Here is a 9,553-nt window from a genome sequence, read left to right on the forward strand (position 1 = left end):
CTGTTCATCTTTAGCTTTCAGCAAACGCTCAAATCATTATTCACTAAAGTAAGTCTCATCAATTGACCCTTCGCGTAAGCCCCGCCCCCTTGGTTACTGTTGCTACGGCGGGCAAGCTTTCACTCCCGGCCATGCTCCTGGCAATATTTGGTATCGATTTCAAAGGAAATATCAGCAGATTTCTGGATAAACTGTTCTGAGATAATAGAGAGAAGAAGTCACAAAGATAATTCATAGTTTTCAGTGACGTGACTCTCGCAGGAGGATAAAACATCTGTTCAACGACACGACTGGACAATGTACAGAGCAGCAGTAAGGGCCGGTCATTTTACCGTCTATCAACCCACCAAGACTTACGTCATCTCACTGGTCATGAAACGTTGTCAAACTGCAAGTTTTGGGGCGATTGTGAACCACATACAGCTTTCGCTGCTGTTTTTTTTTCTCCCACCGCTGTATCAGTCAGTGAAAGCAGTCCCTGCCTGGAGGATCCCTGGCCTAAAAGCCCAGGTAAAAGCCCTAAAAGTACAGCTGTCATTTCGGAGGTGAACATATGGTTATCCCCATATTTACACTTGCTCAAGTCGAAAAAAAGTCCGCTCGTATCTGAACATCTCTATTTGCTGCTGTCGCCGCCGCCACCGCCGTGGTAGCAGCAGCAACAACAACATCCTAATCTACAAACAAATGTTTTTCGTCCTAGTCTCAAAATGTGTCCACAAAAGCAAACGTAATGACTCACTGCGGAAAGCTTGCCAGGCCTATAGTTACGGTTGCTAACGTAGGATTGGACAATAGCCGTTTGTGGGAGGAGTTGGCGAAGGGTCAATTGTGTCTCACTATTTGCATTTGAACCCTTTTAAAGTGAGAACAGCAGATGAAGGTGTTGTGGCATCTGCCATATTATGTGGATTGGGAATTAAATTTCAATTGTTTCTTCCTCTGCAGCCAAAAAGAAGCATTTTCAGATGATGAGGAAGATGCACTACAACGAGGGCCTGAACATCAAGCTGGCCCGTCAGCTCATCGCCAGCGAACTAGAAGATGACGACGATGGAGACGAGGAGATGAGGGATGACACAGAGGAGGCGAGGGAGGACACGGAGGAGACAGAAGAGATCAATGTTGACCCGCCACAGGAAGGTAAGGAGAGGAAGACTGTGTTCCTGCGCACGTTTGGATAGATAATTTAATCAGTTTCCAGTTCAACAGGTTTTTCAGTGTCTGGAAAGAAGCATGGTGGTGTTGTACAACGGCAACTGGTTAAATTGAATAGAAATATTGGCTTGTCATCATGGATGTTACTAAATTAATCTGCAGTCTGTTGTTTGTTTATGACTTCCTGTATCCATTAGGATGAGGTTCCAGTGTTTACAACAAAGCTTCATTATAACTCACTGTACATAAATAAGCACAGTGTGTTATTGTAAATGTATATATACACTGTTTTTTAGTGCTGTGATATAGCAAACCTGGTAAAACTAGGTCTATAGAAAGTACACACATTGAGCATTAGTTAAGCATTAATAAATACTGGATTCTTCATTTATAACGCATGAATACTCATTAGTATGTAGTTTATAAATACAGTTAGTGCTTATGAGTAAAACATTTTTAACTATTTATAAACTACATACTAATGAGTATTCATGTGTTATAAATGATGAATTCAGTATTGAATGCTCAACTAATGCTTAATAGTGTGTACTTATTATAAAGTGTCACCCTATAAAACTGCTGATGACTGGTGTAAATTTACAAGGGCATCGAAAGTCAGCAATGGCTTAGTTTTCAGTTTTGAAAAAAATGTTTAAATGTTACATAATTTACAAAAAAAAAGGGTGTATGAACTCCAGACAAAGCATCAAAAGTAAAAAAAAAAAAAAAAAAAAGTTTTACATAAGCTGTGTGTTGAGTGAATCATTTAAAGGGATAGTTCACCCTAGAATGATATTTCGCTCATTATCTACTCACCCTCATGTTGACTAAGGGCTGGAAGAACTTTCAGAGTCCACCGTCCCTTCTCTGAGTTACAGGGGGTCTCGGCGTAGCAGTGCATTTCAATGCAACGGTTGTAAAGGGACACCAGAGCTCTTCGTAAAAAAACACACACAAAAAAACATCCAAATACCTCCATGATGCTCGTATGTAATGTCCGTCTTGTGCTGAAGCCCCAAATTGCGTAATTGTCCCGAAAAAAATTAAATAAGTCTATATTTTAAGCTTGTTTGTAGCATTAGCTCCGGAGTGTCTGTTGTCCGGTCTTCCGCTGCCAGCACGCATGCGCAAGGTTCGCACTGAGACCGACTCGAGTCTCAGTCGGTCTCAGTATCAGTGCGAACCTTGCGCATGCGCGCTGGCAGCGGAAGACCGGACAACAGACACTCCGGAGCTAATGCTACAAACATGCTTGGAATGTGGACTTATTTAATTTTTTTCGGGACAATTACGCAATTTGGGGCTTCAGCACAAGACGGACATTACATACGAGCATCATGGAGGTATTTGGATGTTTTTTTGTGTGTGTTTTTTACGAAGAGCTCTGGTGTCCCTTTGCAACCGTTGCATTGAAATGCACTGCTACGCCAAGACCCCCTGTAACTCAGAGAAGGGACGGTGGACTCTGAAAGTTCTTCCAGCCCTTAGTCAACATGAGGGTGAGTAGATAATGAGCGAAATATCATTCTAGGGTGAACTATCCCTTTAAGTTAAAATCACTTGAGGGCAAAAGCAAAATCTCTAAGGCAGCCCCCTGTGGACAGTGGACGAAAAAATGAGACATTGCATTGTTTTTTTTTCTGTCAGTGATGTAAACTATTTGTGGTTGTGAAAACCAGCTAATGAACCGCAGTTAAGAGAAGAGACATATTTCCATTTTCTATCTTTCGGATCTCATCTCTCATGTTTGTCTCGTTTATTCCCCAGCTGATTCTCTGGACTCGTAGACGAGGCCCTTCTCCCACTCAGTCCTGTGTGTCGGCTCGAGATCCAGACGGACAATGCCACTGCGCTGTGTTTCAACGCTGGGCCACAGAGCAGACACTGCTTCACCACCCATATAACACCCTGCAACAGCCAATAACCTCCCGGTCACCTGTCTGTCTCTACTACTCCTTAGAACTGTGCAATATAACCTCCAAACACAACACAATGTTTTTTTTTACCTCCCAGAATCAGTACAAACACACAAGTGACGACTGTTGGTCCCTCCTCCTCCTCCTCCTCCCTCTCCTGTTGCCAAGAATTCTCCCCCTCCCACCTCTTCTGGACTGAAGAATATGTGTTTCTGTCCCTGAAAGGAGGATCAAGGCCTTTAGAAAAAAAAAAAAAAAACACCCAAAAAAGAAAGAAATAAAACTGTCGGATAACCAGAAGTCCCATCTGGCCACTCCACAATCCCTCTGCAGGCCACAGAGCCAGTACGTCAGCCCTGGAGCAAGCCAGGGGAAACCCCACGGCCTCACTAAAGGCAAATCTGAGACATGACAGCAGTGCTTATACTGGGTGAACTTCACTTTTTTCTTTTTCTTTTTTTTTGCATCACTCTGTTGCATTTTATTTCCACCCTCATTACTTTTTTTTCTTATAAAAGTTGACCAGTTAGATCTTTCTGTTTCTTTGTTTTTATCCACCTTTCCTGTAGTGCTGTGCCATCAGAATCAGATTTGTTAACATTGGCCTGGTGTTGCTATGGTGAAATAAATTATAGTTTAGCATCTATAGGTTAGTTTCTCATAGTAAATGACTTCGCCTACACAATCTAAATTTCATCATTAAAATATACAAAATTGACATGATACAACTAACAATACACACTATGACACATGCACACTATAGTGTCTGACTGTGATGCTTACAGTAAACTGTATGGCTTATTGCTTTAGATCAAGTAAAACAACACAGTACTACTTGTTTACTTTCCTTCTTTACAAGTAAGAACAGCACCAAACCTCGCTTCAAATTCTGTCAATTTTACAAACATGTATACCTCATAGGACCAGGATGAAGGTCTTTCCTAAATTAATCCTCTAATAGATTTGGCACATAGGTTTTTTTTATCACAATGTGGGTTTTTATTAAGTATGAACCTATTGTTTCACTTCTTTTTCTTTTTTTTTTTTCCTTTTCAGAGATTATTTTGTGAAAGAAGACTGCAGGATAAATTAGTAATCTGTTCAGATGTCTTTTTCCTATTATTGATATTGGCACCTAATACTTTCATAGTTCATAGGAGGGACAGTACTGGAGTCCCACTTCTGAGGTATAACACGTGCTACTGATAAACGGGACGACGTCTTGTACAAAAATGGTTTCCCTTCTTTAACAAGTTACAGCTTTAAGCACCAGGCTCTTAAGTAGATCTGACCAGGAAGAAACCAGCGCTCACTGTGCTCTCGCTTCAATGATTTGTGTGTTTCGACTCATCATGTGAGCTTCATCAGACAGGATTTGTGAGTAAATTATTGTGAGAAAGGTACAATCATCTAGTTTGTGTTTAATTTCTCACTGGGCTTACATGACATGATACTTAGTTTAACGATTGATCTACTTCTTATGTGTCTTGTACGATGCAGCTTGGGAATGTCAATGAAAGAGTTGTTATTGATGCTACTGATTTTAGGTGGTGGAGTTTGATCACTGAGGCTTACTGGAGGCAGGGTGAGGATTTTTTTTTTGCAACGTTTGGGGTTTCCTACAAGTGTCAAGAAAGGTACAACCAAGTCTTAAAAGATGTCTTGATGAAAGTATTAAGGGAAGAAGACAGTTTATCCTGGTGCGACTTTAACTTTACACCTAAAATTGTTGACTGAGTTTGTGGATAATTATCCTCAGCTACACACTGTAAGACTTCACTCGACAGTTCAGCCCTGCGAGGAACGTGTAACATGAAAAGTATGTAGGGACCTCGAGTGTGTCTTGTGTTGTGATCTATTCATTTTCCTTTGGAACCTTTAATTCCTCACTGTGATTGGAAGTGTTGAGTTTTGTATTGTAGAAATACAAACGATCATAGACCAACAGTATGACCTCTGCAAATGTCCCTTTGCAGTTTTTTTTTTCTTTTTCTTGTAGTTTTATATTCGGTGGCATTTTCTCTCCACAATAGAGGTGAAAGAAACTCCTTTAAACCATTACCACCAACTAACAAAGAACTTGGTGTAGCGAGTGGACACAACGTCCACACAGTTAATTATGGCACGAATCACGATTGTTGTGTAGAGAATTATCAATATGTGTGAAAATGCAGATTTTTTTTTTAATCTGCATTGTCGTCTATTTTGACCACTGAATTTGTAAGTGAATAGAGAAGACAACTGCAGAGAAGCTGAGATGATTGGTTCATCTTCTCACTTAAAGACAAAAGGACAGGATCGTCCAATACATGACTGACATGATCACCCCGTAGGTGGTTATTACCTGTCAAATGTGCCTCTTATGTATTTATGTACATGTGTGTAAAATGAACAAGCTATGCTCCATGTTATTGTTCTGTCCAGTTTTATTGCCTCATGTCATGTCTCACTGTTTTGTTTGTTCACACCACTTCTGCTCTGTTTGGTTTGTTTTCTAAGGATGAAAGACTGTTAAGCAGTCCCATGACTCTGCACTGTGTCGGTCTCAAAATGACGTGGATCTGAAAATCCAAACGTTTTTTTTTTTTTTCTTCTTTTTTGTATTTGCAGTTTGCATGTTCTTAATCATCAGATTGTGCATACTCTGTTTTTGTTTTGTCTATCATTAAACAATGTTGTTAGGAACTACATGATGCTTGTGGCTTATGTTTGATCTAAAGTGGAAGTGAAGCATCTTAAAGACAGCCAATGTTGTCCTTTCTTAATCTTGCCTCGGGGCAGTTAAGTATTTGTTATCTGTCCTAAAGATGGAAATCAAAGAATCCAGAGTAACTCCACAGAGTACAACGAAGGGCACTGTGAAGTATCAGCAGTTTTTTATTCCACAAAAATATTGACTAAATGTCATGAGTGACAAATGGGAATATGCCAACCCCAAACATTTTATGGCTTCATGGCGTCAAAGTGCCTTTCATTGTTACAGAGCTAACTTGGGATGACTTTGCACATTTTAGGGCTCTCTCTATTTTTCTTACTTTTTAAGGAAGAGATTGCTGCATGTTCACAAAATGTTCTGGGGCACAGGTAAGGGATAAGAACAGGAACTTATTACTCTAAGTTACTATAATTTAGTAACTTATAACTAAATTATAATAATGCATTCCAAATGAACGGATTATAAATGGTATAAGGTCACTCATTATAGAAGCCTATAGGGGACTTTATTCGGTTGTGTAAACCTGAAAATGACTTTAATTTTTCACACATGAATGAGTAGTATTGATCTTTATCTCAATTAAAGCCATTATCAAATCATTCTTAATATAATTTTATTTTACTTTATTATTATTCATGAGACTTTAAGTTATGCAAACCAAGAAATGGATGTTGAAAAAAGGATGTCAAGTATCACCAAATACAATGCATGAACTTTTATTTCACTATAAATTACATAATAATACTTAAAGATAGATTTAAACTTACTTGAGCCCTTCATTTACATTGCATCCACTGCTTATTAAAGGGAAACTTCGGGTTTTTTTTCAACCTGGGCCCGGTTTTCATATGTTTTTCTGTACACGTGAGTGATGGATAATACAATTATCGAGGTCGCTCCTGTATTGAACAGGGCAGGCAGCCTGCAGCCCAGCTAACGCTCTTCAACCGGGCTCCCGTCAAAGTTCGCCCTATAAACGTGCATTTTATTCTCAATAATTGTATTATTATCACTCACGTATATAGAAAAACATTATGAAAACAGGGTCCAGGTTGAAAAAAACCGAAGTTTCCCTTTAATACAAGAGGGAACAATATAGACACATTCCTCTCTAAGCCAGTAACCTGTTATTTTAAATGAAAAATTATTAATTTCTCATGAAATCAAGAGATTTGATTGTGTGGTTTTGTGAAATGTTGTGCATGAGTTGTGGCTATGATGCGTTCACGTGATTTTTTCTATGACATTGCCTTGCTTTTCCAGCAGATAGCGCTGTTGCACAACACATCTGTCGCTCCTGGCAGGATTTCTAGTAATTCTAATAGGATCAAGCCGAGGACCGTGTTCGTGCAATGACAAGTCCAGCATGTTTGGTGTTGTGCTGGTGAGGGTTTACAACTGAGGTTGAACGCATCATCTGGTGTTTCATTCATCCGCAACGCATCGTTTTACTATCACAAGTCGCTGGAAGATTTGATGAACTATTTGACAAGAGAAGCAATGTTGAATGGGATTCGTCTAATTCATGGTTTTTGTACTTTCTGAATTTGCTCTTGTGTCGTGAGTGTTTATTCTGAGCTACAGTAAAAAAGAAAAAAAAAAAAAAAAACCCACGGTGGAGTAGGAAATGGGGCGTCTGTCTGTTGACGTTAATTCCTATGGATCAGGAAGGTCCTGTCAACTGATTCAAAGATTGTCTACACAAACACAGAGGGATCACTCCTCTCTGGTTTCAGTCGTCGGTTCTTTCAAAAACACTGCCAGGATCACCAACAGCAGAATGATACTGATACTTACTGTATGCATTTTATTGGCTACTTATTTAAGAATGGCATTACAGCTGCCAGACATGTTATGTATGATAATATATATAGGATTTATCTGTATTAATAATTATCTAATATCGTGTTACCAAGTCTCACTCATGTCATCTGCTGGTTTTGACCATTAAACCAAGAGAAAAATGACTAAACTTATTTTATTAGGCCAGACTTAGATAGCTGCTGACAAAACGATCCTAACTCAAGCTCCACAGTTTCACTTTTCACACTTTTCACACTTTTTCTGGAGCTTTCAGCTGTAGCACTGTTTCCATGCTATTTGAAGTTGAGGTTAATGTCTAGAGAAATCTTGAAGCTCTGTACTATATAAAAACACATTTGAACTAAGATAGTGATAAAAAAAAAAAGAAAAAATCAAATGATTGCCTAAAAACCTTAACGTTTCCATTCAGTTTCAGATTAAATGACACAGACAGTCAGAGACATTTGGCTTTGTGATTTGGGACTATAAAACCAAAAAACAAAAACAAAATAAAAGTGAATGAAATAAAAGCAAAAAGCAGATAAAAGTCCTGTCATTCTCAGTGAATAATACACGTTTCCATAATAATGTCGCAAGCCTTTTTTTTAAAGGTTGTTTTTGACCTTGTCTTTTAACAGTGGCATGCAAAAGTCTGGGCACCCCTGGTCCAAATTTCTGCTAATGTGAACAATTAAGCAAGTGGAAGATTAGATGGTCTCCAAAAGGCATAATTTGCAATATTTTAAGCAATATCAGTGTATTATTTTTGTTTTAGAGAATTTTAGAGTGAAAAGGGGAAACAAAGCAGCAGCCTACAAAAGAACGGGAAACCCAGGAGACTTGAGCTCTCAGATAACTTTGACCAAGGTATCAGACAAGATATTTATAGGCTGTGATATATATATAATTATACAGGGTGGCCAAACCTTTGCTGCAGGCCCTTTTCCTTTTCTGTCATTTTGAGAATGTAAAAGAAGAAGAAGAAAAAAAAAGCCTACAGCATATTGTTTAAAATGTAAAGAGATTGTGTCATCTTTTAACTTTATGCCTTTTGGAGATCATTTCATCTTCCGCTCTATGATTATAGCCTATATATTTTTGTATGGATGATTGTAGCCTATTGTTTTTCTATTGTGTTAGTTGTCTGTCATGATGTTTGCTGTTCTGTTTCTATAATGGGATTGGATTGCTGAGTTCCTGTCTCTGCACAACAAATAAAAAAGAAACCTAGAAGCTTGTCAGAATTTTTTTTTTTTTTTTTTTTTGTGGGTGATCTCTGATTTCTTTTTCTTTTTTTTAATGGGAACAGGCATATACAATGTATAAACCGACAATACACTGACCAATACACAAACAGACAGAAGACAAAAGACAGAACAGACTCAACAACACCATGACCAAAACATACTATTCTAAAGCCTTATCACAGCGCAGGCTATCACTCCGCGTCAGGCACGTATGACTGGTATCAGAGCGATAGATATAACAGAGTGGCGACAGCCTTTGATGTCGCCCAGAGCGATAGATATAACAGAGTGGCGACACTCCCATAGGACTCCGTTGTAAAAAATGGCGGGCCGACTTCCGGGTCATGGAGCCCTCAATAGTTCCAAACATTCCTCCCGCGGCGCTGGACCACGTCTGTTTCTATGGCTGCACAGCAAGAAACTACTGAGCTACGTTGATGAAATACCGACCAATTTTAAGTTATAAAGTGGTAATAATCTTTCCCAAGTACAGTAACCATGTTGACTTAACAAAATAAAAATTATTAGACTGATCGGTTCATTGAAAAACATTTATTTGTTTACGTAACTGTGGTGATTTCAGTCCGTAGCCCAGAGGCAGCCCTGCTCACTTTTCATTCAAACAAACTAATGCCACTGCCACAGTTGTTAAATTTCATCAATGAGACCAACATTAATCTCTTCAAAATAATTTAACAAGCCAGCGGTAAACC

General features: G+C 38.9%; 1 long non-coding RNA gene across 1 annotated transcript; it reads left to right on the plus strand.

Moving 5' to 3' along the window:
- Positions 1–929: 929 nt before the first annotated feature.
- Positions 930–5,762, plus strand: LOC146960920 (uncharacterized). The gene is made up of 2 exons (XR_015035343.1): positions 930–1,143; positions 2,926–5,762. It is a non-coding gene; the product is annotated as an uncharacterized LOC146960920 (long non-coding RNA).
- Positions 5,763–9,553: the final 3,791 nt, after the last annotated feature.

Source organism: Trachurus japonicus, unplaced genomic scaffold (genome assembly GCF_045865225.1).
Source record: "Trachurus japonicus isolate A0001 unplaced genomic scaffold, Traja_1.0 AP029827.1".
Taxonomy (NCBI): domain Eukaryota; kingdom Metazoa; phylum Chordata; class Actinopteri; order Carangiformes; family Carangidae; genus Trachurus; species Trachurus japonicus.